At 44.0% G+C, this 27,606-nt stretch overlaps 1 protein-coding gene and 1 long non-coding RNA gene across 3 annotated transcripts in view; one reads left to right on the top strand and one right to left on the bottom strand.

Moving 5' to 3' along the window:
- LACC1 (laccase domain containing 1) overlaps positions 1 to 27,606 on the top strand; it is a 259,421-nt gene that overhangs the window by 119,766 nt on the left and 112,049 nt on the right. The gene's annotated exons all lie outside the window — the stretch shown is intronic.
- On the bottom strand, positions 1,455 to 26,369 carry LOC134157922 (uncharacterized). The gene is made up of 3 exons (XR_009962527.1): positions 25,332 to 26,369; positions 16,667 to 16,774; positions 1,455 to 2,227 (listed from the first exon to the last, which is right to left on the bottom strand). It is a non-coding gene; the product is annotated as an uncharacterized LOC134157922 (long non-coding RNA).

Genomic DNA, 27,606 nt, shown 5'->3' with positions numbered 1-27,606 from the left:
GGCAGGAGCCTAGACTAAACACTTGCCTGGCAAAGGAAATAGGCGGGGTGTCCCGTCATCTGCTGCTTGTCCAGAGCACTCATGCTTGTGTATGAAGACAGCGCTTGATCATGTTGCCTGCTCTCCTGCCCTTCCTACACTGACATCTTCATTCTCTCCTCCAGAGCTTTCAGAAATGGAAATCAAAGATTCAGGCCATCTTGGATCCAGGCACGGGAGCACAGCAGGATGACATCTGTAAATATCCAGAAAATAATGGCATCATTTAACTTATTTATCTCTGAAGAGATTACACCAAGTGTTTCCATGCAAATCAGAGCAATGGAGTAGATGTAAATCCATGACAGGAAACTTTTTATACACGAAAAGAGATTGTAAACTTCTGGTGTAAAGTTATGGACTACATTCATGAGACAGTAAGTCAGATGGCTCTGCTTTACATCCCCCAGGGATTTGCCCTTTACAACCATGCTTACACAGACTGGCAAAAGAAAACTGGGGAGAGCAGCATGCTCTGTCTCCAAAAGAGCCAGATGGTGTCAAGGGGCATGGCAGGAAAGCCCTGCCAGGAAGCCCAGCTTGCCATCCTGGGAGGTGCACCCATGACTGAGCACAGCACCTCAGGAGCAAGCAACAATGTCTGCATGTATCTTGGCTGCACTGTGGGAGATGCTGTGGGCTCTGTAGCCAATTCTATATCCCAGAATAAAGATCAGGATCAAGAGAAAGCCTACACTAACTGAGCCTGGGGCTGCAGATGGCACTCTGGTATGTGCGTGCGCGCTAGACACGTGGAAGGTCAGCAGCTCTGAACTGGGGAATGGCCTGGCAGAGCAGATGCACCCTTGCCCCAGGCATGGTGAAGGTTTTCAGGCAGAAGATGGATAACCTTCAGGATATAAAGTTTGATCTCATCCCATTTGCTGCAGTCTGTTAGCAGTAGGACATGGCCCCAGGAAGCCTTGTCACTCAGAGAGTGCCCCAAACCAGTGAGGAACCTGTCTCCAACCTCCTGCTCCAACACAAAGGTACTGACACTACACCAGCAACTACTAGGTTTTTTTCTGACAGAGGGGGGCCCTTTGTGTCAACATGTAAAATCAATGCGCAGACAACCCTGCTATTAAAAATTAAGCAAACAACAGATTGACCAGGGGATACTGGAAAAGCCCCAAGCATAGGGATGGACCAAGAGAAGTGCATTGCAAATATCTCCTGCTCCTTTCCCTAATATGACTTCCATTTGCATGCAGTAGCAGCAAATCCCATCCCCTGCCATGGGGCTCCATGTATATTTGTGGGAGATTTCTGAGCTCAAACCACCCAATACCTGTGTTTGGGGTGGTAAAAAAAGCAAAACCAAAAACTAACAAAACACCTGAGCAGGCAATAAGACATATTCTCTGTCCTAAAAAACTTGTGTGCCAAAGGCACATGGCAGAGCGAGGGTTGGACTCTTTGCTGGATGAAGGCCAGGTGTGCCCACTCAGCCAAAGGATGTGGTGTAGTCAGGGTAGAAGAGAGCCCTGCTGCTCTCCTAGCAGTAGTCCACAGCTATAGCCCCCACTCTCTCCATGGAAAAACTCCATGGCTGAAGCAATATCTGGCCTCTGAACTCCTCTGCAGCAGATAATGACTCTGGAGTCACATCTTTATGCATTTCTGTACAGGCAGTTTTACTATCTGCTTACTGGGGAAGAAATGGGTGTAGCTAAACACTTTAATTGAGATACTGCTATCAAGCTGAAACTATACATGTATAAACACCCCCAGTCACATATCACTGCTGTACCCAAGCAATACAAGTGACTCAAGACTTCCAGGCCACCTTCAATTTAGTGATCGTTTAGCAGCCCTGAATTACAATGTGGGAAGTGAAGGACCAGGAGGGCAAATGAACACTTTCAAAAGCCATCTGGAGCTAAGTAGGCTCCTTCTCTCATCCGTTTTGCACTGTGGGTTATTTTCCCAGGTCCTTGGGGCAATACCACACATGTTTTTTTCAGTACAGGGCAAAAGCAAGCTTTGCCCTCCTCCACTCTGCTGCAGTCAAGTTGTGTGGAGATGAGGGACCATGACTTTTGCTTAGGCAGGTGTGAGCCAGTGCAGTCACCAGGAAGTGACTTGGGTCTTGGCACTGCTGCAGTTTCCTCTGTGTGCAAGTGGGATCCCAATACACAGCAGGCTTCCCACTCCTTATTCAGTCAGTGGCTTGTCCTGGGCTGACCTGGATGTAGCAAGTGAGAAAAATACTGCATGAGGCCTCATTTAATCCTAGGTTCTCTTTTAACTACTAACCAAACCACCTCTGTACCAGCGTGTCACATTGAGAGGATGTGGACAAATATATCCATGCTGAGGAGTGGCAGAGGCTGTAGTCTGCATTTAGAAATGCTGAGCAGCATGTTTTTGTAAGCTGGCTAATTAGTATGGGCTTGAAACTAATGGCTGCATTTAACTGACAAGGCAATATGCCCTTCACCCATCCCTTGAGATGTCAGGAGAATTATTTCTTTTGAAAGGCATGCCTGTTAACCCATTCCTCTCTATCCACTTTGATCTTTTCAATATAATCCTTTCCCTCTGCACTTCTCTTCTTCATAAGGAAGAGACTGTGAATGTAAATCATACTGGTTTGCAGCCTTCTCTTCCTCCCTTGCTCACTGAGTTGCATGCCTGGGTCTCCTGTGCCAGTGGCAGCAGACAGGGCATTTCTGACACTGGTCTCACATGAGGAGCTGGGGAAAAGACAACACTGTGGTCTTAAAGTGTTAGCACTGATGCAACCACAAAAAGATGCTGTTAGAGAAACTGAACTGCTGCAGATACCTCTGTGCTTCTCCAAGGCAGCAGGGAGGTCAGGAAGAGGCAGTGATTCAGCAAGTCACAATTTTCCTCCCAGGTTGTTCCCTTGGGCTCTGGATTAAACTAAAAATTGATGGCCTGGCATTTAAATGAGAAGGAGAATCAAATTTTCTTACAGATCTCATTCAGATCCAAGTACTGTGCAATCCTGGTGCCATATACACCCATACACCCAGATGCTTGTGATGTTTCCCTACACAAAGATGCTTGTTAATACTTGACAAAAGCAGGTCAGAGTCTAAAGGTAGATAGTATTTGGTGGGGAAGAAACAAAAGGAATATAGCAATAAATATACACTGTTATTTAGGGCCAAGTCTTGCCCTCAATTTGAAGGGTTCTGTACAAAGTTAGGAAATGTTTTATGTATCCAAAGTTGGATATAATGTTCAGTGCACCCAAGAATGGAGAAGTTAATTGCCAAATTGGCGAATACTTCTCAGTATTGTTAGCAGTGGCAAATCTGGCCTTATGTAGGAGTCAGAAGAGATTTCAGTGTTTAGGTTGCCCTTGAGACATGAGAGGCATCATTTTGAAAGATAAATGTTTATCTTCTGCATCTCCAGAAACATGTTTGAAGAGACTGTCCTCCCTCACACAGGGGTCTGTTTGGCACTTGAAGAGCCTTGCTAGCTTTGCATTTCCAAATAGGGATGCCTCTATTTTGGCTTCCACATTCAAGGAACGGGCTAACAGTAGCTGTATTCCAGGAGCGCTGAGCAATTCTGCACATTATTTACAGTTACTGTAAGCTGCAGATCTTTAGGACTTCACAAGGTCAAGTCACCAGGACTTAAATCACTGCAGTGTGGAATTACAGTCCTATTTTGAGTCACCAACATTTTAAAGTTTTGCTCCAAGCCAGCAATTGCCTACAGTATCACACCAAATTAAAAACAAAACAAAAAAGGAGGAAAAAGGGTAAGGAAGTAAGAGAGGTTTGGCTGAGAATAACATTATTATAGATCATGCACCAAAAGGAGATGACTTCAGGGATAAATGACCCTTGCAACTGACTTCCCCAAGTCACAGGATGTCAGTCTGTGTTTTGAAGGCACCTACTATGTATTGCAAAGGACTGATGTGAAAAACTGCATGCTGTCCCCAGACTAAATAAGCGATGCTTTGTTTTCAGCTTAAAAAAGACAGAAAGAGGGAAAGGAAGGGAGGGAGAGAGAAAGCATGTCACAGATGAAAGTGCATTCTCATAGGTCACACCAGAGTGTCCTTACCTCAGCAAATGCTCTGGCTTAACCTCATAACTGAATAATCCTGCTATCTGATACTGCCTGAGAAATAAACAGCGTTCTTTAAAACTCTTGCCCATTTCACAGCACTTCCTTGTGACACTGCAATAAAGTAGGTTGCAGCAAGTATCCTGCATGCTATGCCTCCAAATGTACCAGTTAATTACGGAGCCCTTTAAACCTGCTAACAAGACAAGCCTTGTTCTTTCAACCTATTGCTTTTTGCCAAAAAAAGAAGTAAAAAAAAAAAAGTCTGTTGGGCAAATAAATCTTTCCAGAGAAAACAGATTTGTTTCCAAATCAGTCAACTGTGCTGAACTAGAAAGGAAGAAATGTTATTCTTTCCAGGATGAAAGGAAAACAAGATCTCTCCCTGTTTACCCTGTCTCACCCATTTCTATAGAAGGTCGGTTTAATTCCTTCATTACTTTTTCCTGCTGTCTTATTTATCTTGAAGTCTTCTGGTCTTTTTCAATTTCACTGGCAAAGCCCAGCCTAGTTGGTCCAACATGGGAGTGAACTGTGCTTTGCTCTTTACAGCCATGCAAAGATGCTGAATAAAGCCAGGTGAGATGTAAATATCCAGAGTTTTTCCTTTCTTCCTCATTTTCTCCCGTAAAAAAAAAACAAAACATAAATCTCAAGCGCTTATTGTTGATGTGTTTTCCTTTCAGCATCTTGTTCATTACAGATGCTCCTAAGCCTGTGAAAACAATCACAAATTCAGACTGCCCCAGTCCTGTATGTTGTGTCATTCTGAAATACAAACCCTCTTACTTTAAGCATCCTTTAATAGTGATGCCTGGGACTGAGTCTGGAAGGAAGGAATGGCAGTAGAGGTATAAGGCAATGAAATAAGCCAGAGAAAAGAGCTTTGCTACCTCTATAAGAGGTAGCTTTTAAGCTTTAACTCAGGAGTTTTAGGCAACTCTGGGGGTTGACTACAGTTCAGCCACAGTCAGTAGAGGCCATCAGGTTTGCTTACACCAGCCCAGTGAGCAGGCAAAGTGTGTTTTGCAGGCTGGAGAGATAAAAGGCAGAATTAGAGATGGATATTCATGTAATAGCCATGGACTGTAAGAAAAGGTCATTAGATCAGTTAGTCTGATCGCCTAGATGACACCTTAACTAAAGGAAAATGCACCTTTCTGAATTCTCCTGTGAGTGCTCTTATTGTGCTGGGTTAGTTACACCAGTTTAACCTCTTCTGCCCTCACGTACAATCCATTGACTTTAGAGTATCGGCATCAACAAGACTGCCTGAAGGGAGGTATATGTTACCTGCCGTTATGCAGGTTTTAGTGTAAAAGGTTCAGACACATGATGAAGTGCCTAAGCCTTATCTTCAGCCTCTTCTGCTGTTGAATTACCTCACTCATGCCTCAGGCACTGAGAGTGCAGACACAGCTACAGCAGCTTCCCTGGGACCAGGGAGCTGTGAAGTGATGATTCAGGCACCATAACCTGATCAGGTGCCTGTGCCCTGAATGCAGTTGGGCAAGTGTAGAGGCAACCTGAGCTCATGTAGTGCACAGACCAAAGAAGCTGGAAGAGCTATCATGGCTATAGTCTCTGTGTGAAATTCTTCAGTGGTATGTTGAACCCTTAGCTGCACCTGGTTCTCAGCTTGGCTTCTACACTCAAGGTCACAGCCCTGTTGAATCATAAAATGTGCTAAATCAGAAAAGAATAGGATATGATATATGGCAGTGACTACATGGTTCCATAGCTTTGCTAACAAAATGAGCAGCAATTTCACATCTTCCAGGGCAATTCCAGTTCAAGTGCCAATGTTAACTGCATCAGTCCTTGCAAAACAAACTAGCACTCCTTCATGGTCCCCTTTGGTCAGATTTTATCCACTGTCCTGGAGCTTCCAGTGGTTTTATTTCATGGTGTTGTCCTTCATCTACCCAGACATTAGAAGCCTGGTCAAGCATTTTGCTCTTTTCTGACTTTGGTGTCATAGAAGGCAGATCTTCTGACATGCACTGCCCAATCAGAATTGTTTTCCTTGCTTCAGTGTTTGTCCTTTTCAGAGGTGGTACAGGGCTTTCTGAAGTTGGCTATGTGCTCCTGCTGGAGGGAGAGCCTTACAGGATGAGGTTACCTGCTTATTTCCAGGGAAGATGGCAACCCAGGAAGAAAAAGCAGTCTTTCTTGGAGTGCTGCATTTCCCAAGGGCGACACCTTTGGAAAGGAGAGGCACAACTGTTTACACACACCCCTGGCACATGGGTTTCTGTTAGAAGCAATTGCCTTAGTAGCACTTTCTCCACACTGGATTCTGTGATGAGAACAACTGATTCCATAGCACCAAAGCCATTTAGAAAATGCTACCTCCCTCATCTTAGCTCAGGCACCTACTGCTGGGATATACAAACAGTTCTTAAATGCCAACTGATCTACTCTGCTGACTTTCATGGGAATGTATCCATGATCCATCATCAGTGCTTAGTTCTCTTAACCCCCTTAGACTTCTGGGGGTCGTCATTTTGTGTTATTGTTAATACTAAAGAAAGTATTTCCAAACCAAATATACTGGCTGTGAAAATCATCACACTCCCATTGAAGTCAACAGGAGTTATTTGAGTGGGAGCAGATGGCACCTGTTCTTTTTTTTATAGCTGGTGTTTATTCACTGACTCTAGATGCTCCTAAAATCTTTACACTGTCAACCCTTCTCTACATAGATCTAATCCAGCCTGCGTGAAGGCAACATTTGCCAGCTGGGCCTCCAAGATATTACACTGTGAAAATAACTACTGTAGAGGAGAACAGCTTTGGCAGCAACTACATGAGTATTGGAGAAATGCAAGGAGTCAAAGGGCAAGGTTTTGGAGGGTGCTGCCATAAACTGTCTGGTGGAACGTATTAGGGAGACATTCAGCAAATGTGACTGAGACCTCTGAGTCTCTGCCAGCCGTCAGGTTTGAAATTACAGCCATAACAATTAGCCATGATTACTTCCCAATGTTGTTAAGTACAGTGCAAAGATCACCAGTTGGAGTAGTTTCCTTCTGTGATAGTTAAGTTTGATGCCAAAGAAGAGTATCAGATCTCACAGCTGACGATTAGTGATGGATTGGCAGGTGTGCTCAGGGAAGAGACAGGAGGATCAATATTTATTGTTTATGCTTAGCAGGTGTCCCTCCAGACATATACAGGCAGTATCTGTTAAAATACAGACACTATTAAATAGACGAAGATAATAACATCCCCAAGTAGTCCCACAGAAGTTACAGCATTATCCCATGACCACAGCAGTCCAAGTAGAGGCCATGTAGTTTGACCTAGCCAACCTTAAGCTATTCCTGATCAAAAGCATGAAGAAAAGATCTGTTCTGTTCCATGGCTGAAAGGATCAAATGTTAATAAATTATTGGGCTTTACCTAGAGCTCATGTCCACCATTGGAAGGCCACTTGGTTTAGGCTCCTAAGATCTTATAGGCAAAAGTGATGAGCAAATGCCAGAATTGGAAACCTTCTGTATGAGCAGCTTTGATGCCAGGTAATGAAAGAAGTGTTTCCAGCTGAATTCCTCAGGTGATCATAGCCAAATCTCTGACAGAGCACCTCTCTAGGCAGCTTGAGATACTGATTACTAGCTGCATTCATTGATAGTATCTCACAGCATACCTTAGGAAAAAGTATTCATATTTGAAGAAGGATTAAACAAAATACTCTAAGCTTGATATACTTTAATATTGTATCTCAGGTTTATACTTTCAGTGAGTATAGGCTGAAGGCTATTTACTCTGAAGGGATTGGATAACCTCACCACAGCCAGTCCTTTCCATTTTTCCATTTAAATTCTCCCATACTCTTACCTCATATCCTCAAGGCTTTCCTGAAAACTTTGGAGAGTGGAGTGAAGATGGGGTTTGTGTAGAGAGATGAATCAGTTCATCAGACCAGCTCGGAAGACTGCCTTATCCTTGTTGACCTCAAAACCAGGTATAATGCCAAAGGGTTCACCTAGAAATGCCATGACCCCAGTCATGCCCAGTTTGTGAAGCCTAAAGTTGAGGTGTTTGAGCCTAGGCTATTGTGGTCTATAAAAACAGTTGATGCATACAAAATTAATATATTTAAGACCCAGCCAAATAACGTACCATAACTAACTCAATGCCTTCTTGAGTACCTACATGCTAACCACCATGTCCTAATCAGTGTGTCGTTCCTAGCTTGGCTCTGGGCACCTTCTAGCCAAGAGATGTGATAAGGAACTGTTCAGTTCTAAGTGATCATGGGAGACAAAATCATCGTTTACTCTTCCTGACAGAACAAAATACGACTTGCAATCAGACTTTGGTTAAATGCTTAAGCATTTCTGCCAGATCAAACAAATGCCCACAGAAACCAACCTTGGCAGAAATTAGTTTCGTTAAACATTTGAACTGATCCTCTCTGAAATTCTTTTGGCAATGTTTATTCAGCTTTAATTGCTTCATGAACACATAACAATTTAAGCGGGGCCTTAGAACCTAGATCAAGCCCATACCGTTCATTCGATACAATTTAATTTGACCACTTGAGAGGCATAAACATTCTCAACTTGTGAATTAAAGGTGTCTCTGGAAGGCATTCAGTTTTTCACTAAATGTTGTTAAGTAGACAGAAGCCAAACAGAGCACTGTTACACAGAGTCAGTAATCTGATATTCTGCTATCATTACCATGAAGCTTTTTTTTCACAGTAAAAAAACACCTTAGAACTGAGATTCCAGGAAGAGGTGATTTTTTTAATATGAAAGAGTAGATGCTTTGTTCTTCTATAATTAATGGAAGAAAAATCTTGCTGAAGTTCGCATAAGTTTAAACTATACAAGATCTGGTGTTATACTGTTCCCTTACAGGGCACAACCTGGTAAGTAGTTATTGTTCCTAATTTTGCTAAGAATTGTGCGATTGTGTAAGCTTACCAAGTATACAGCAAACTAATTTTATGACTTCTCTGGAAACAGTGGAAATTTGTGGGTAAAAATAACTCTTAAATATTCCCTCAGCTCAAGCAGGAGCGTTTTAACTCCACATCAAGGTGGAGGCTCAAACTTTCATTAAGTTATATTGAAGTCAATGGCTTCAAAGGCATCTCTGATGCTTTATTGTCCAGGAAGAAGTAAACAGTGTCCAATGGCTGCTGAGCAAAGTTTGTCCTAAGGGAGAAGTGGACATGCACATCTTGAGGCAAAAAACTTGTGCACTTGACCACCTTCACAGGGATAGCACTGCCTCCAGGTCCCTGAATTCCTCTTTGTTTGTCCTTGGTAACAAATATACAGCTGCCTCCAAAAATCCCAAGCACCTGCAAAGTGGACGTCCCAGAAAGTACTGACGTTTATAGGGTGTGAAGGCACATGAAGTCCAGCCTCACTGAGAGTTCTGGACCTGCTGAGGAGAAAGATCTTGGGTAGGGGGGAAGCATCATGCAGTAAAATGCATCTTGTGTGTTTGGCCTCCGGTAGATTTGGGTCTGGGAGAAGAGTGATATCAACACATCTAAAGGGTGTTTCAGCCCAAGGTGAAGTGCTCCCAGAGCTCCCAAAAGTACTCGTCCTCTTCCAATGATTAGTGGGGGCATCTAAAGGCAATCAGACTACTGACTTAAGAAGTGCCTCAGCACAGGCTGAAAGACAGGATGAATCTTGGTTCCAGAGTCCACAAAAATACTTATGCAAGCCAGTGGTTACCACTTTGATTTATTATGCAAAGAGGAAGAGAAAGGAGAAAAACAGGAAAGAAGAATGATCTGCCTTCTGAGCTACTTAAAGTAAAAGTGAAAGGACATTTGCCAGTCAGGCATTTCAAGACCAAACTTGGCATAACGCTGAGAGCTGACAGAAAAAAAAGGTTAAAAAAACCCAGTTCTTGTGTTCATCCCTTCAGCTGCTGTTCTCTTCTAAAGATCTTTTTCTTGCCTACTCTGGAGTGACTGGTGACCTACAGTTTGCTACCAAAAGACACCAGGTGGTTGACAACAGTGCAATTTGTCCACAGAAAGGCAACTGTGGAGATGCTCCAGCACAGTCCAGATATCCTAGAGCTTATCTAAACACACAATGAAAACTAAATCTTGATACAGCACTAACTGGCTTTAAGCTGCAAGAGGGTAGTTTTAGATTAGGTATTAGGAAAAATATTTTTCCTTATGAGGGTGGTGAGGCACTGGCACAAGTTGCCCAGAGAAGCTGTGGCTGCCCCACCCCTGGCAGTGTGCAAGCCAGGTTGGATGGGGCTTGGAGCAACCTGGTCTAGTGGAAGGTGTCGCTTCCTGTGGCAAGTGGATTGGAATTAGGTGATCTTTAAGGTCCCTACCATCCCAAACTATTCTGTGATTCCATGATCCTCAATCCCAGATTAAGGTCACCCCTTTTTACCCAGACATGTTCTCTTTTGCAGTAGACCTGGCCAGGTAGACTTCTATCCCCAGGAAAACCAGGTAAAGGGGAAAAGTGACACTTGCCTACTTTGGCCAAGGGGAGAGAGAAACAATGGAGTCTTTCAAGGATAGGTACAATGTGGAGATAGAGGGATGGATGTCAGGGGGCTGCAAAACATATGAAGAGTCTAACTTTGAGGGTCTGGGACAGGCACAGTTGGAGGGGGTAGACAGAAATAGTAGGAATTGAATGGAAGAATAAAGTTACAGAGTTTTGGGAGGGAGTGTAACAGCAAAAGTAGAATTTAACAAACTCTGAGACATGAGCTGAAAACATACTGGAAAGGGCAGATGGGGATGAGAACAGTAGGTCAAGAAGTTGCAGGCTGTGGCTGGGACTGGAGGAAAAGGAACAGAAAAGTGAAGTGCTCTAGGGTCTCAGAGGTGAGAGGATAAGGAAAATAAAGTGTAGTTTTTTCCTCTCCCAGCTTTAACAAGAATACCTTTTGTGAGCAGAAAGACGTAAATGCATAGGACCTCTCTATTCTGTCCAAACTCAGGACAGAGGGATGCCCACCTACAGTCTCTTTTTAATTTGACCAGTGTGTTAACAATACTTTAAGTCTCAAAGTAATTCACAAGTGAGCAGTACTACTATTGGCCTAGAGGAGCAACAAGACTAGCCAGAGGTATTTATCACTTGTTCAGGGTATGCCTGACACCTGTAGACAGACACCTCTGAGACTGCAGCAGTTATGTGCTCGTTATTGTTAACTGCAAACTCACTCAGCAACAAAAGCATAGAGCTCAGTTCAGGCTGCAAAAACTCAAATGAGAGCTTGAGCAACTGGACCACCTTCCAGCACGGACTTTCAGGGGGTCTTGTTCTTTAAACAGAGATTTCTAGTGCCATTCCATATCTCTAAGGTATCCAAGAAATCTGTGCAGCCTCCCAGATACTAGAGGTCTTACATGAAACTTTTCCCTTTGGAAGGAACAAATGAAAGCCATACAGGTTATGTTTTGGTATCTTAGATAGCACTAGATGCCTCTGCATGAGTAAGATGTCCTCATAGTCTCCATCAGACTACAGTTCTACTCCTAAAAAAGAGAACGCAAGGACTGCTACCAAGGCCAAGCAGCATATACTAGCTCCTGCCTATAGTGCTTAGGGCTTGGGCTCTCCTGTCTGTACTGCTTGGTTTTGTATCAACTCTGAAGCCCATGTGGCCTTCCTGTGATCCTGAGAGAAACGCCTGTTTGTGCTTGTTGTCTTTTTCAGTAGGAAGTCTGTGAGATGATACCCTGATAGCTGTCCCTCAGTTCACCTAAGTAATATCTTTACAGAATGCCTACAAACATACACTACATGCCTGGATGTTTGCTGTTAGAGCATGAGTGTGAAGACACAAAGGCTGTTGGGAGTGGTGGAGGGCTGTTTTGGGTAGAGGGAACCAAGCCTGGTGCATTCTTATCCATACTGCAGTTGGAAGAGGTCCACAGGGTTTTTTTCAGTGCATCATGTATCTGTGATCACCATGTACATGACCATGGGTCAGCCGATACTGGCCACCCCTAAGATCAGACGACATTTCTAGCTTCAGATGAGTCACTGCCATTGCTGTCCACAGTCTTCTTATTGTAATCAGTCTCACTAAACAAGCACTCAGGTAGCTTGGTTAATTGAGTAGCAAAAAAGCAAAAAAACAAACCAGGGAAAAACACCTAAAATTAAGTTGCTTAAGAGCTGCTGCTTTTTTTTGAGAGCTTGGGATTTCCATCACTTTTTGGTGGTCAACAAGACCTGCTAAGCAGAACCAGAAGGCTGCAGGCCCTGTGTGATGCCGTTGGTTTGAGTTGGAACATGCTACCTTGGCATGCATAACCCACCCATGAGAACAAGCCTCGCTGCCCCACAAACCCTGCCGAGCCTGCATTTTAACACTTACTGTAATTCTTGGCCCACTGTCATTTTGGCAGCACTTGGACTACAGACGTCAATTTAACACAGTTATTAAATTTAAGATACATACCATGTAGGATACATCAGTCATCAAGTCCTAGGCTAGAGGTCTGGATATCAAGAGGTTATGCTGCTAGACCTCGTGATCAGAGAGTCAAATACACTCCATGCTACCCCAGGTGATATTTGTCCAGCTTATTCTTAAAAACCTCCAGCCACAGAAGGAGCTTTCACAGCTCTGCATGTCCCAGTCCACAGCAACAATGAAGTGAGCCACAGCACCCCTGTACTCAGAAGGTGTTGATCTGGGAATCAGGAGGACTAGGCATGGCTTCTCAGTTGTCTTGCTGACCTATTTGGTGACCTTTCAAGACTTCCCAGACTTACAAAGAAAGAAATTATGATATTGACATTACCTGGCAAAGTGCTTGGTTGAAAAGCACTTCTGATAAAGATCTACAGACTAAAAAGCCCCTAATATTATTAGCTTTTAATAGCATTATCAATAATTTAAAATAATCACTATTATGAAAATCAGATAATAACTCACTTTAACATGCTTGGAAAACAAAGCTGCATCTAATGCTATTATTTTTTGTCCCTTTATTTGGGCTGCAGGTTGCTGGATGGTGAGGGAGGAAATTCGTGCTCTGTAGTATTGTTTCAGCCCATCTGTGCTGGACATTAGCAAGAAAGCAAACAGCTCTCTCCCATAATCAGCTTACTAAACTCACCCTCTGATGGAGAGCCTGTAGCAAACCGTCTCCAGATAAAAGACAATGAATATGGTGGGAGCACAGGGTCCTCATACACATAGTCCTTTGCCTTTCAGAGTTGGCAGTTTTGCATGGCCCTGGGGATCCTATGGGTGTTTTTAGAAGGGAGGCTTCAAATGCATTCCCGACTCCTTTTTTGAGAGCAGACCATAATTACATGGGGAAAGTATAGCGGAGGTATTTGACTGCCAGGCACTGAAGAGATCTGCAGGAACACTTGTGTTTGCCTGGTGTGGGTTATTTAATCTGGAATGTCCTTTGACTTGACTCCCCTGCCCTCCTCTCCCCCAGCACACACAGAAGAATGCGGCTCTTGGGGACTTTAATCTCTTCCATGCAAGAATTTTGCCTCTGACATGTATGAGGAGTAGGAAAAGGACTGCAGCAACAAATAAATACCAACATGATTAAAAACAAAAGTATGGAGTATTATTAATGGTATGCTGGAGAGAACAGAAGCATGCTATGCCAGAAACACCTTCAGGATCTGAACAATATCAGGGCCTACACAGCCTGATGTTCAAGCAGCAGAAGGGGGCAAAGCAGTGATTTACTATACAAACAGCAGTATCTGAGCCCGCAGCTGGATATTTCCTGTTTGATTAGTAGAGTTGTTTTGAACTAGAAGGATAGATCAGGTGCAGGTCTGTGCAGGTAACCTGCCTCTGACAACAGGAACTGCCATGTTTTCTCTTGTTTTCATTATACAGCACACCTCCCACCCCCCTCCACTTTCCACCATGCTTTCTATGCTCACAGCTCTTGAAGAAGTTTTGACAACCTGCAGCCCATATTCCCTTGCTTAGAAGAGAAAGACAGCTGGATTGCCTGGATGCCCAGAAAAACTGTTGCGCAGAAAGGAGGCTGAGAGTTTGGTGATAGAAGAGGGCTCTCACCTTAAAAGCAAAGCTCTTTTCCAGCATTTTTCCCATTTTTGACACTGATGCATTTGAAATACAACTACCTGATGCAGTGCTTTACTCCAGCAAGTAATTATCTGACAGCTCCTGAGTGCTCAAAATGAGCACTCATGCAACCATGTGTAGATGGAGAAAGAAACAACTCATTTGCATACAGAGCAAATATTTTGTCATCACCTGCTGTTCATCCTAATGAGATTTTGCCAGACTCATTAGGATGATTCCAAGCTTCTTAATACCCACTGGGATTGCTTTATTATTTGATAGAGTCAACAGTTGGCACGTGCCACAGTGTCTTTTTCTTCAGGTCCCTTGAAACCTCCAAAGGCAGCTAAACAAAGGCAGTGAGTAACCAGTTACGATTCTCCCCTCTCAGGATGTCTTAATGCTGACACCGGTGACTTGTAAGTATCTCAGTTAGAGGGATCTCTTTTTCAGCCCACTCCCACCGGCTTCTGGATGGAGCTGGCATCTTTTCATTAGGGACTGGCTTGTCTCTGTGTGGCAGAAAGCAAGGACCCTGAGGGTACCTGCTCCCTGAAGAGGACTGATGGGGATTTCTGTTTTTCTACTTCCCCTGCTAGTTTTAAAAATCTTTTTTCTAAACCCATTGATGGTGTTCTTTTTCTCTCCTGTTACTCTATCAAAAAGCTATATAAACAGCGGGAAAGAGCCCTAATGCACAGATAGGGAAGTGGTGAAATTGAAAAAATAAAAAAATCAGCTGTTGATTCTTTCATGTCAATAAGAAACTACAGAAGATTTGGGCATGGCCCAAATTTACACGGCTCTTTTTGTGTGTAAGCTTTCCATATGAGTTGGTGATCATGGACAGAGTGCTACCAACTGCAATAAAAACAAGCCAAAAATACAGAGAAGTACTTTTCCTCTAGTCTGTCAGCTGTAATAATCTGAGGTGTTCCAATCACATTAGCGGGGTATAATTGGTTTAGGCGTTACTTATAACAACATGGAGTAAAAAAAAAAATCCCGAAGTGTGACATTTAAGTTGACAATGTCACTTTAAACAAATCCACTTTAGATGATTTTTGCTTTGGGAGTCTCCTTTTACAAAAAGACCTTGCCAAGAGCCAGAGTAAACATTATGTTAATCTTAGATCAGCCTTTAATTTCTCCTACTTCCTTTCCCTTCCCCTTTCCTTTCTATTTCCTTCCAAGACAACAATATTATAGACAATTTAAATCAGACATGTCCATACCGGAACAAAATCACCAATAGAGGACAATAAACTCAGCACAGTAATTATTTCCTTGTCACGCCAACAATTACAAATGCAAAGAAAGAACAACTAAGTGCTCTTAACCTGATATTGATCATTTAATTTTCTCATACCATGTAATATTAAACAGGCTTATGCTACTACAGGGAACCCTGGCAACAATTAAGAGCAGACATGAAAAAGTCAGACTTACAGCAGGCTTGAGCAAGGGGGATAGCTCACTGTTTATGCCAATGGTAATAATTATGTCCAATAGAAATACTGAATTTAAAGACAGATTAATGCCTAGACACAATTCACCATTCCAGTGAGGTTTGTATCTGGCCCACTTCCTGCCATGTTTGTGTTCACATGATACACACTGCTTACTCAGAGCTCTTGCAAGGCCAGCCTATTGGTCAATGGTTGGCATAGGCTAATTGGGAATTGTATGTCTACACAGTGAAGAATGAACTTGGCAACACGTTAACTCACAAGCATTAAGACTCACATGCTTTTCATTCATGCCATGTGCTGAAACCTCATCATAGCTAACACAGGAAGAGCCAAGTTTGAGGTGTTTGCAGTTGGGCTGGTTTTAAACCTGAATCAGCTGTTGTTCAGTCCACAGAGCATGTGCTCGTCTTTAGATTTGTTTGCAAAACATAGGTGCTGGTTGGCTTTTTAACCTACGTGATGCCTAGCTGTTCCTTCTGGAGACTATTAATCTCCTATTAGGTCAAATCATATCTGCCAGTCCTGTGTGAATACTTCAAACATAAGAGGATATCTCAAAAGAAAATTGATACCTATATTTAAGCAACTGAGTTGTACCTCAGCATTTGGTTCCCAGAATAGCTCTTCAGTCACTGCTGACTGCACTGACTGAGATTTCAGTTGACTACGTTGGACGCTTACACACCAGGCTAACCTGCAGACACCAAGTGTATGCTACTGTTTCCAACTCACTGGACATTGATTGGAGTTATCCTGCAATAGTATGGTTGGCCTCCAGTTGCCTCTTCAGGTGGACATGTGCCTCCTATAGGTGTTCTGCCATATCTCTCAGGCCAGCATGGGTACCTCAGCTATCTCATGGCATCTCAGATGGCTCTTGGTATCTATGTGTGAGCAACTTAACTGACCTCATGGAGTATATAAATTCAACAAGTATCCAAACAAGGTGACCTGCCAGAGCTGGCCTTGAGGCTCATACCATGAGTGATAGACAAGTCTGCTTATGAGAGCAAACTCAGACCTGTGTTGAAAGCACAAATAAAAGCACAAAGAGTCACCATGGGAGAAAGAATGGTGAACAGACCCCACAGGGTGAGGTTTTCTTCTCCATGCTTTCATGGTAGGTGCAGTAGCGGTTCCTCAGATGTATTCTTGCTGGAAGAACTCTGTCAGATACAGAGGAAGTACCGAATTTGAACCATATGTAGGGGCCCTGCACAATGCAATCCCATTTCAAGAAAGAAGGCTCCATACAGGCTCCTCATTGACCAATAAGTCAATACTCTCTGCCTCACAGTTCAACTATTCTACACAACAGGAGTATGGGAGAGCCTCCGATGAGACTCTCCATTTCAGTTGCCCCTTTCTATTCTGTCCAGGAAGAAAAAAAGAAATCAAAGCAACCCCACATGAGATCACTCATGCTTTCTTCCAGAAGAGACATTTAAACTCCACCTAAAGCTTATTATTAGGACTATATTGTTGCTTTATGCAAGCAAATTCTCTCACTGTAACCCATTATCTGATCTCACCCTCCTTGAACATGATAAAAGCGCTTGAGAAGGGCTGGTCCTATCTCCCTCTGAACCCTGCAAAGATCCTGGACTTCTTCCAGTTCGACATCTAGCTGGCATGTAAAATGGAAACAGCACTAGTGACAGTGATGGATTTGCTCTTGGCTGTTGCCTGCTTTCACACTGCTGGATATCCCTACAGCATTTGACTGCATAAACCATGAAATCCTTTTGTCCACATTAAGGATGTTTGGTCAGCATTACCAGATCTAAATAACAATCTCTACAGAGCAAACTGGTGAACTTGTGCCCCGAGTAAGCAGACAGAATGCAGAGTAAGTTCATTTGTTGACTGACCTCACCTCTCTGTCAGGACTATGGCAATCACAGTTGTGAAAATATTTAAACTCAATTATAAATAATAAAGAAAAAAAAGGAGAACTTAACAGATACTTTTGGCAGCTACTGTATAGCTTACTTGTTATGTAATTGAAATTGTACAAGCAATTAAAGGGCAATTATAATCAGCAAGTGAGAGAGTTGTGGAAAAATGAGATGCAGAAAGACAGCAAGGCTATGGACAATTCACTTTGTCTTAAACAGTCACTTGTCTCAGTGGTTCTGAGTTACAGTGCAGTGCCTGGGGGGAAGAGAAACCACCAGCTCCCCAAATCAGGTGAGTTTCGGGGATGTGGACACCTGGAAACCCCCAGATGCAGCAGCCAGAGGAGGTCAGAGCTGCACTACAAGACCTCACCTTCTCAGCGGTGGCCACAGCTTCCTCAAAACCCAAAGCTAATGCCAGTTGTTCCCAAGCTACTCTCCCCCCATTTCTGTACCAGGTTGTCCCCCTCCACCATGCCATGGAGCAAGGAGAGCTCTTGAACCAGACCTGTCCCTCAAAGGCTGTGCTGTATATGTAAACCCATCTGATGTTTATCACAACACAAGTCCACGCACACAAGTCAACTTTCCTAAAAAGCTTTCCTACTTTTAGGAAAGGAGAGCAAACGAGCAAACAGATAAAAATCCCTTCCCCTTTATGCATGTAATACTTTTTTATCTGCTTGCCATCACACATATTTTGGAGCCTCAAAAAGCCTCATCAAAGAGATGGATCGTCTCTGCATGTCAGGCTTGCCTCCACTGCATGAGCTGTGTGCTTGTCCTCACAGTCAGCAACATGGCAGAGAGGGCTATACCCAAATGCAGCCTGATGCAAGCGCATCATCTTCCCTGCAGGGCCAGAAAAATGCAGTGTGACCTGTGTATGTCCCCTTGAAAACAAGGGTAGGGAGCTGGGGAAGCCTTCCAATAACAAACAGTGAAAATCAGAGCAGGAGAAGGAATCTGAGCTTGTATAAAAGTTAGTGGGTTTTTTTATACACTGCACATCTCATGTTACAGGCTCATGTTCATCAGTAGCTCGAGGCAGCCATTTTAATAAAAAAAAACTAGGCAAAGTTTAGGGAAGACATAGAGAAAGAGGTGCATGTGTGTGCATGCTTTTAGCAGTGCTGTTGCTGACAAACTGAGTGGATAAGTACATTTCTTGCTTGGGGGGACCCCTCAACTCTCCCCCTTTTGCCACTGCAGAAAAATGAAAACATAAGATGTGTCTACAAAGCCACAAGAAAAACATGCTAATATGTCAGGGGGCCTTTTATTGCACTTCAGACTCTGAGAACCTGCCTGCAAACATCCTTCAGTAACTTCAGCATGAGGGTTGCCAGATGAGCTACCCTAGATAACACTGGAAGGAGTTAAGGATGAAGAAAACCCAGATGCAACCCCAGCTTTAAACCTGCCTGTTTAATTTGGTCCTGGATGCCTAAGCATATGTGCCAGGTATTTATACTTTTTTTTTGTGCTTCTGGGCTTGGATCAGCAAAACACCTCTATTCCAGAAGGCTCTTGTTTGCATTCTCACCCTCTCCTCCACCGCACCACTTTGTTCTCTCACTATTTCTCCACCCCATCTCTTTAAGGTGTCCTTAGTGGAGAGCAAGAACATCTAATCCCTTCTTGTTGGGCCAGGTATGTGGGAAGGCCTTTTTTTCCTGTAGAAAATCAGGAAGCCTGTGTGGACGAAAACAGTCTGTTGTGATTAGAAAGCAGGCAACAAACAAGAAGGCAGAGGCCTTCTGGGCAGTTACTCCAGGGAGTTGCTACAAGCCACAGACCCGCTGTGATGTTCCTCTTTATTTAGAATCATAGAATCACTGAATCATTTATGTTGGAAAGGACCTTTAAGATCATCAAGTCCAACTGTTAACTTAGCACTGCCAAATCCACCACTAAGCCATGCTCCTAAGCACCACATCTACAGTTTCTCCACAGGCACCACTGTATGTTTCTCTGCTCTTGTCAGAGTAAACAATAATCAGGCTGTATTTTACTCCTTCCACAACATATCTTTAGGGCTTCATTTGCTATTAACTCTCTGAAGAAGGGCAAAGAGTGCACACTCATTTCAGCACATGCACAGGAAAGGCGCATCCAGCATCCCAGCCCTGAGGATGCCTCCAGGCAGGAAAGCCAGGAGCACCAGAAACCCTAAATTGTCCTTCCCATAATGGAAGCAGAAACACCACCCCACTGACACACTCCCCATTCCTGCCTGTGCAGGCAGCATAGGGCTGGGACTGGTAACTGAAGCCTGCATGGGCAAAGCATGCCTGTCTTGACGGATGATGTAGTTATTATGACCACAGTAGAGTCCTTCCTCTCAGAATCTGCAAGAATAAGTCTTTGATTTACTTTAGCTTTTTACTTCTGTTTTAGCTTTTGATAAAACCTACAATATTATAGCCAGAAAAGCCTGCTTCTGCCCCTGAAACGCTGCCCAAGGAGTAGACAATAACAAGTAGCATTGATTTATTGCTGCAGAGGAGGTAGAGAAAGAGGAATGTAATAAGTGCCGGAGAGATGAGAAATGCACCCGTTCACTCACCCCCTACACACACACTCACAGGCTCTCCGGAGAGGGAGAGGAGGTTATCTGCCATGAACCAGCACATTGCTGAAATTTTAATGAAACAAGAGCCAAAGCAGGTAGGTGGTGGTAGAAATGCTGAGCTTGATGCACATTTATCATCTTCAAACACTGAACACAACTTGATGAGGAATGTCAAGAGAAGGGCACCCTACCACTTGAAAAAATACTCTGTAAGAAAGATAAAACTGGCTATCTCCTACACAGAATTAGAATAACTACACTTTATTCCAAAACAAATCAGAGACCCGCTTTGACGGAAAATGAATAATCTTGGCAGAACAAGCACACTAATGTTAGAAAATGTTAATCTGAAATTACTTTTGCTACGTTAATTCATCTCCCATGCCTACATGCATTATACATACATGGTTTGTACTATCTGCTCAGACACTGTTTTTCCACACGGCTCCTTCCTTCAGTACGCAAATTAGACCTCCTCTGTGGCTATGGCAGCATCTCTACTTCATGTTATTACAAAAGCTAGAAGTAAATGAGGAATGGGACTGCAGGGAAGAGAAAGTACAAAATTACATCCTTGGATCCTATCCCCTCCTTTGTTCCAGAGGGCTTGGAAACACTGTTCAGCTGAGCTTTTCATAGACGGGCTCTAGTTGTGTCTTTTTTACTTTCTAGGTGCCTGAATTCCAAGCCCAGTGGTTTAGTTTGCAGAAGTGCTGAGCTCTCAGACTCAGCTGAGACAGGGAGAGCAATGCTTAGGTAATTCACAGCATCATATCCTATAGTAAGAGCTCTGAAAAATCAAGTCCCAGTGGATTTAAACTGGGCAGCTGCAGTGCTGACTTAGCTGCCCATTTGCCAAATGACAATACCTTGATATCTCATCACAAAGAAGTTTTGCTAAAATGAAGCTACTAATAGTTGGGGAACTCTTGTACTACAGATGTGAGCACCACAGAAAGTCCCATAAGGAAAATGTATTCCAGGATTCAAAGAGCATAGTATAAATCAGGAATATACTGGAAAATAATGTATTGAATAGGTGCTTGCCAGCTGAGACATGTCCTTTTAGTGCACAGCATGAGACTAAAGGATTTTGGATACATGAAGAAACCCCAAGTGCAATTAAAAACAAAATTAAAGGGAGTTAAGTAAGGTTGCATGACATCCACATGACTTATCAGTAAGGTAAACATCACGGTGTTAAGATTTGCCGAGGCAGCTAAAGGACCACACCTGTAGAGTGAGAGCCTGCTCTAACAGTACATGAGAGAGGAAACATGCTGTCAGCAGCGATTTCATACAACAACACTGACAGCAATGGACTGGGAAATGTAGGAACAGACTCAGTCCAGGCTGTGGACTAGTGTCTTCTCCTCCGTGCAGAACTTTAAATGGTCACCCTTGTCCTAACCCACTTCTGCCTCACCCCTTAGGACTTCCCCCACTGTAAACTTCTGCCAATCTCAGCAATTCCATCCCATTCCATAAAACCTGTGGATTTTGAACTCATCCTCCCAGTTTTAGTCATGGTAGACTGCCTGTGCTGGTTCACCACATCCAGGTCCTCCACCTCTCTCCCCACAATAGATATCAACCTGAATTGTCCCCATAGACCCCAATTCCTTGTCTGCTCTGTTTTCCTTTCCCTTACACAACTATCTTTTCATCCACATAGCACTGGAGAGTTTCAAAGGGTAAGTCACAACATTTTTTTAGATAGCCTTTTCCCTCAGCCTGAGTCCTGGTCATGAGAAACAGCTCTAAATGAAATTCTCCCCGCCAACCCCCATCTGAGCTAATTCAGCCTGAGGCAAACACCTGGATTGGAAAAATTTACTCCAATGGTCAAATCCTGGCAAAACTGTAAATGACTGGAAAATAAGAAATCTTACTAAAATGCTAAACTGTCAGAGCTACCTGTAAAAACCTTGAACTTGAGAGAGGGTTGAGCTGCTCTGGTGTCCCCAGACATATGCCCTGGCCATGTCTTGTAGACAGCTCAGGGCTGGGTATGTAGCAGCAACCGCTATAGCCCTGTCACCCTTGTTTTCACCAAAAGGAAAGCTATCTGCAAGCTGCAGTGTGACCTGGATGACTGTGGGAAAAGCACCTAAGAGAGCAGATGACTCTGCTCTTTAAGTTGGGTACACATAGACCCCAAGAGCTCCGCCTAGACCCCTGAGAGACCCAGCGACGGGTTCCAGTCAGGATAGCAGTGGAGCCACAAACCTCTCATCCCCATCCCAAAGCAGCCCCACAAGCAGGCAGGAGATGGTCCCTCACCCCCACGGGAGCTACTACCCCAGTGAGTCCCCAAGGTGACCGACATGCTCAGCAAGGACTTGCTTCACTGGAGGCATGCTGTCTTTTAGTCTCCAAAACCAGTGTCCATTCACTTCTGACGATGTGAACACCTAGCGTTGTCGCGCCTTCAGCACACCACGTTAAATGTCAAGGTTAAACATTAAACAGCAATAAAAGATGGTCTCCAACACAATCCCCCAGCTCTTTCTCCTTGCTGTGGATCTACTTGCTGGCCTTGAGCAAACTGCTAAATCTTTCTGCGAACCAATTTCCTCAGTTAATAAACTGCTGTGGGATTCAGTGAAGATCGATTTATTAATGTTTGTGTAGCATGGGAAGGTCCTTCAGGGGGAAACTCATGGGAGAGCAGCATTGTTACTCTTATCTTCTCAGAGTTAGTATCTAACACATCTGCTCAGGGTGACCCAGTCCCATGTCTAGCCTATTGCTTACTAGAAAGCACAGCAGAGTTTCTATGGTACAACGAAGCATTGGAAATAAACTGAGAGGGATTTATAGCTGCATTTTCTTGCAATGTGTTATAATAGCCATCATTATTTAATCATGGAAACATGATCCGGCCAGAGCCGGATCAAGCACAACTAGCTTTGCTCAGGTGTGCTTGTAAATTTAATTTGAGTTCTTCTACCTTGTGCAGAAGTTGAATGCAGTATAATGTGTGTGCTGGAAAAATAACAAGTTGTATTATGGTATAGAACAGGAAGCCTTCTATAGTTGCACAATAAAATAGTAAAATTCTGTGCATGCAGTATTTAAATAGCACCATTCAGAAATGCATTTCAAGGCTTTATATAAACAACTTGCCTGCTACACCAGAGCCAACGTGTCAAATCCTATTAAACAGAAGAATGCCATTGTAAAAACAAGTTTTCAATATAGATTTAAACAAAGCATTCATTGGACATAGGTATTATTAACAACTGGACATAGGTATTATTAATACAGGTCCCAATAGGAAAGTGAATCCACAACATAAAACATTTTCCTGTGATGCTCTCTGCATTAAAACTGCTACAGTGGTTTCATTTAAAAAACACAGAGCCTATGTGTCCTGCAAAACAGACTGGATGGGTCTGGATGCTTTCTCACTTGCATTATCCCAGCAATTAATAAGTGAAGGAAAGGATTGAAGAGAATGTGATACACAGGTGAAACATGGCAAACTGAAATCCTCTACCACACTCCAATCCCCATATTTTTTCCATGGTATTTCCAGGCTTGCTGCTTACTTCATTATGTTCTTCTCACCCACCTACTGTCACACAAGTCATTGATCACACATGTAGGTTTAAGTACTTCTAATCCCCCTGCACTGCTAGCTTCTGGAATGCAGCAGAGGTATCCACCACTGTATTAGGTCATGTGGCAGGAGGCAGCATATTTTTGGGCCATGCACATCCGTCTGCATCAGTTATTGGGTCTGAAAGACCCTTCATGGGTCACTTAGTGGGACAGAGGTGCCTGTTCATGGGCACAGAGGGCTGTTGTGGGGCTTTGGCTGGGAAAGACACAGGTTCCTTGGCTGCTGCATGATGCAGGCTTTGCCCTTCTGCCTTGGGAACTCATCTGTGTGAGGAAACACAGGGGACAGACCACAAAGACACCAGTATACTGGGAATGTGCTGTTTACTGGCATTGTCAGCTGCAAGGAGAGGAGAGGACAAAAAATCTTGCCTTGAAGTCTCATTTTGACTTGGTATTAGGCAGCCTTGCGGCTGCCTTCAGAAATGTTTTTGCAGTCCAAAATGGCTAGAGTATACCTGTGTTCGATTTGTCAGAAGAACTCGACAGAATGTGCCAAAATAGTATGTCTAGTCCTGGAAACAGAAATTACCAAGCTTTTCACCAACTAAGAAGTTGGTGAATAGCATACAAACATTCAGTATTGTTGACTTTCAGATACACCTTATGAGTAAGGCCCTGGATGCTGGTTTATTTGGGTTCCTGGAAAATCTGCTTATCTCTAAACTGTAATGTACAATCAATACACTGAAGGAATTTTTTAACATGTGCTTCTCAGTGCTTGATCGTTTTCCAGCAATATTTTGTCATTCACTACCTCACACCAGCTTTATCTTAAAACTAATACTGAGAGCTAGTTGTTCCAGACAACTGAAATGTGCAATATACGGAGCCAACACACCAGCTCCCACGTCATATGCATTTCAAATTACGCAAGAAGTGGTGCTTATTGTGCAGAAAACCATAGAGTCAGCTCTGGTGATCTCCAAGATGACTCGCCTACTCTCACTCTGCTACACAATGCTAACTTTGCTGTATGTACCATGTATCTACATGGATATCCAGATTCATTGTCTCAGACTTTGACCTTTTTGGCTGAGATCCCTAAACAAAAGGCTGTCTTTGCTTCAGGCTCTTCCTACAGTCTGAGGAGGGGAACATGCACCTTGGGAAGGTGGCTCTTCTCTTCTATGCGCTGCGTCATTGTAGGTAGGCTGCTCCCCTGGCTGCTCCATTGACTGGGGGAAGGAGCCTCAGGCAGGGCTGGCAAGCCTACAGTGCAGTGTCCCAACCAGCCTGCCCTGCCACTGCTGGTGGCCTGAGAGGAGACCTTGCAAGGTGTAAAAAGCTTACCGATGCTCCTCTGGGGTGACTCAGCTCCTGGCTTAGGTAATTCAATTAAATAACTACATTTACACAGACAAGCCCACAGTGGCTGAGATGGCAGTCCCACTCTGAGTTGGAGACGTGCCCCATCAAGCCCCAGTGGCTGCACTCAGGCTTTCCCAGCCTGCAGCGGCTGTGGTGGCTGAAGCACCCTGACAGTGCTAACCAGAGTGCCCCTGTCCCCATGCAGGAGTGACTGTCCCCTGGCCGTTTCCACTGACAGCCCTCATTTCACCCCTCCTTCCATCACCGTGTTTTGCCTTTTCTCGTTTCCAGTGTTCGTTCCCAAGCACTTACCACCTCCCTGCTGCCTGTTTCTGCAGCTGCTGCCTCACACATGCTTCCTCTGCTGTTCCCTGGGTACACCCTCTCCCTCGAGCATTTCTCTCCCGCAGAGCTGCTGCTCTTTCCCACCAAGCACGGTTTCACCCCTGAGTTTCAGACAGCACTGCAGACATTCACCAGGCTCCAGTCCTCCGGGGCTGTGTCCTGCAGTAAACAACCACTGCCCCTGGGGACCCCAAGTTCCTTCCTCAGTCATGGGGAAGATGAGAATTAATCACAGAGCTGCAGCACTCACTTTTGACTCCAGCCACAGACCAGCAGGGGAAAGGGACTGGAGCAGCCCAAGGGTGTTATGGACATCTTCACAGAGTAACAGGTCCCTAGTGCCCTGATGTACAAGGTTAGCTTTTCTAAACCTGCTAAACATCTGACCTGCCCAGTTCCCCTATACTGTGTCTCTTGAGTGAGAGGTAGAAATCATCTTCCTTAAGTTGAAATGTCTTTAAAAGGAAATAACTTGTACTTTAGATGTGCCTGCTTGTCACCATAGACAGGGTCTAGGGATACGGTTTCTTGTGTAGGTGTGCATGCTGCTTTGCAGGAGGTATATGATCCTAAAATGACAGACAGTTTGTAGACTGTGAAGGTGACGGCCCACAGGGCCTGGGGCACACTCAGTCCAGCTACAAGCATGTAAGAGCCTGGTCCCCTGGGCCTGGGATGCAGCAGGTCCTTTTCCACAGAAACAACAAACCAAGCCGTCTTCCTTCCACCCCAATCCTTTCCCCTCGTGTCCGTCATCAAGCCTGGAGCAAGACAGATGCTCTAGGGGCGACCTCCTGCCCACATTAGGGCTGAGTTTACAGTCTCAGCATTATTTCTTTCTTATAGTCTCTTCATTCTAGAAATGAGGAGCAGGATTTCTGTCTTCTAGTCGGAGGAGACTAGAGTAAGACTTTTCATCATTTCTGATGAGTCAGCTACTGTAACAGGGCACCACAATGGACTTATTGAAGTTACAGAGTAGGAACAAGAGCTTGAACATCTGAAGAGCATTGTTCTTAGGACTACAAAGTGCTCTGCATGGCCTATTAATAGATATGGTCACAGCCCACTGCAGCTGTAGGCCCACTGAGCATGCGCTAGTGGTGTTTAGTTGGCTGATCACACTCTCAACTCTTTATTTTTCACCCTACATTACTACTTCATTTCCCTCCTGCTGTTTCAATCTGCTGATTGATCCAGAGTCATGGGCTGGGGAGAGAAATGTATTTATATTACAGCATAACTATTCTATATCGCCAAGTTAAAGGCATGTAATCGAGCAGTGCTGCAGATGGAGGGCAGGTGTATTTCACAGCTGCTCTATCTCCATTCCTCTGCTCCAATGAGGAGTGAAGCAGCGCATGTGCGTGCATTGGGGACTGGGAAGGAGCAAGTCAAAGCAACTCTTTGTGTGGAATATCGACGTGGGGCAGCCTGCTCTGGCGTTTGTGTCACAACCACAGGCTGTCAGGAGCACCAGAGCCTGAATGAAAAACCCCAATAACATAACTATTTCATCACTAGTAAGGCAAACACATATGTATTACACTTAACACCTCATATAGCAGAGGAAAAGTTTCTTACTGATAACAAATAAAACCAGACAGCGCAGTTATTAGTCCTGAATACGGCCTAACATGGTAGGTCCTCAACTATCCTGATTTGTCAGAAATATATATGTCTTCCTCCCTCACCCCCAACCTAGCTTTCCAAGCTTGGAAGGTCTCTCTATGCCAAAGACATAAGGCCAGCCTCACCTGACCATTGTGTTGAAAAGCCAACGCCACCACTGCAGAGCTGTAGGGCTCAGCCTGGAGTGGCTTAGCTGTTGGTGGTGCAAACAGAGGGTGAATCCAGCCTTGCAAGGAGGCTTGGGCCCACAATTAACTGTCAATGTAGGCCAATGCTTTGTGCTGTTTTGAGTCCAGGCAGACCCAAGTAATGCAAGTATCTCCCAGTTCAGAGGAGCACCCAGGGTCACGCAGAGCTGTCTCTGGCTCACATTCAGTGCTGCAGGCTCTGTAATTTTCCTTGGTGTGTCAGGACACTTGCAAGAACCTCTGACTCAGGTTTCAACACCCTTGTACTGAATGTCATCCTTAGGAAAACAGCGCTTTGTTTTGATTCCAAAACTGAGATGTTTGAATCCATACACATCTTCTGATAGCTGTGCTCATGGTGCGAAGAGCTGCAGCGCCCAACAGTTACCTTCTTAACTACTTCTTACATGTTTTGAGTAGCA

This window comes from Pezoporus occidentalis, unplaced genomic scaffold (genome assembly GCF_034315485.1).
Source record: "Pezoporus occidentalis ecotype Australia unplaced genomic scaffold, CSIRO_AGI_Poc_V1 ctg122, whole genome shotgun sequence".
In the NCBI taxonomy this organism is placed as follows: domain Eukaryota; kingdom Metazoa; phylum Chordata; class Aves; order Psittaciformes; family Psittacidae; genus Pezoporus; species Pezoporus occidentalis.
The sequence above is the reverse complement of the archived record's forward strand: the minus strand, read 5'-3'. Positions and strand labels throughout refer to the sequence as shown.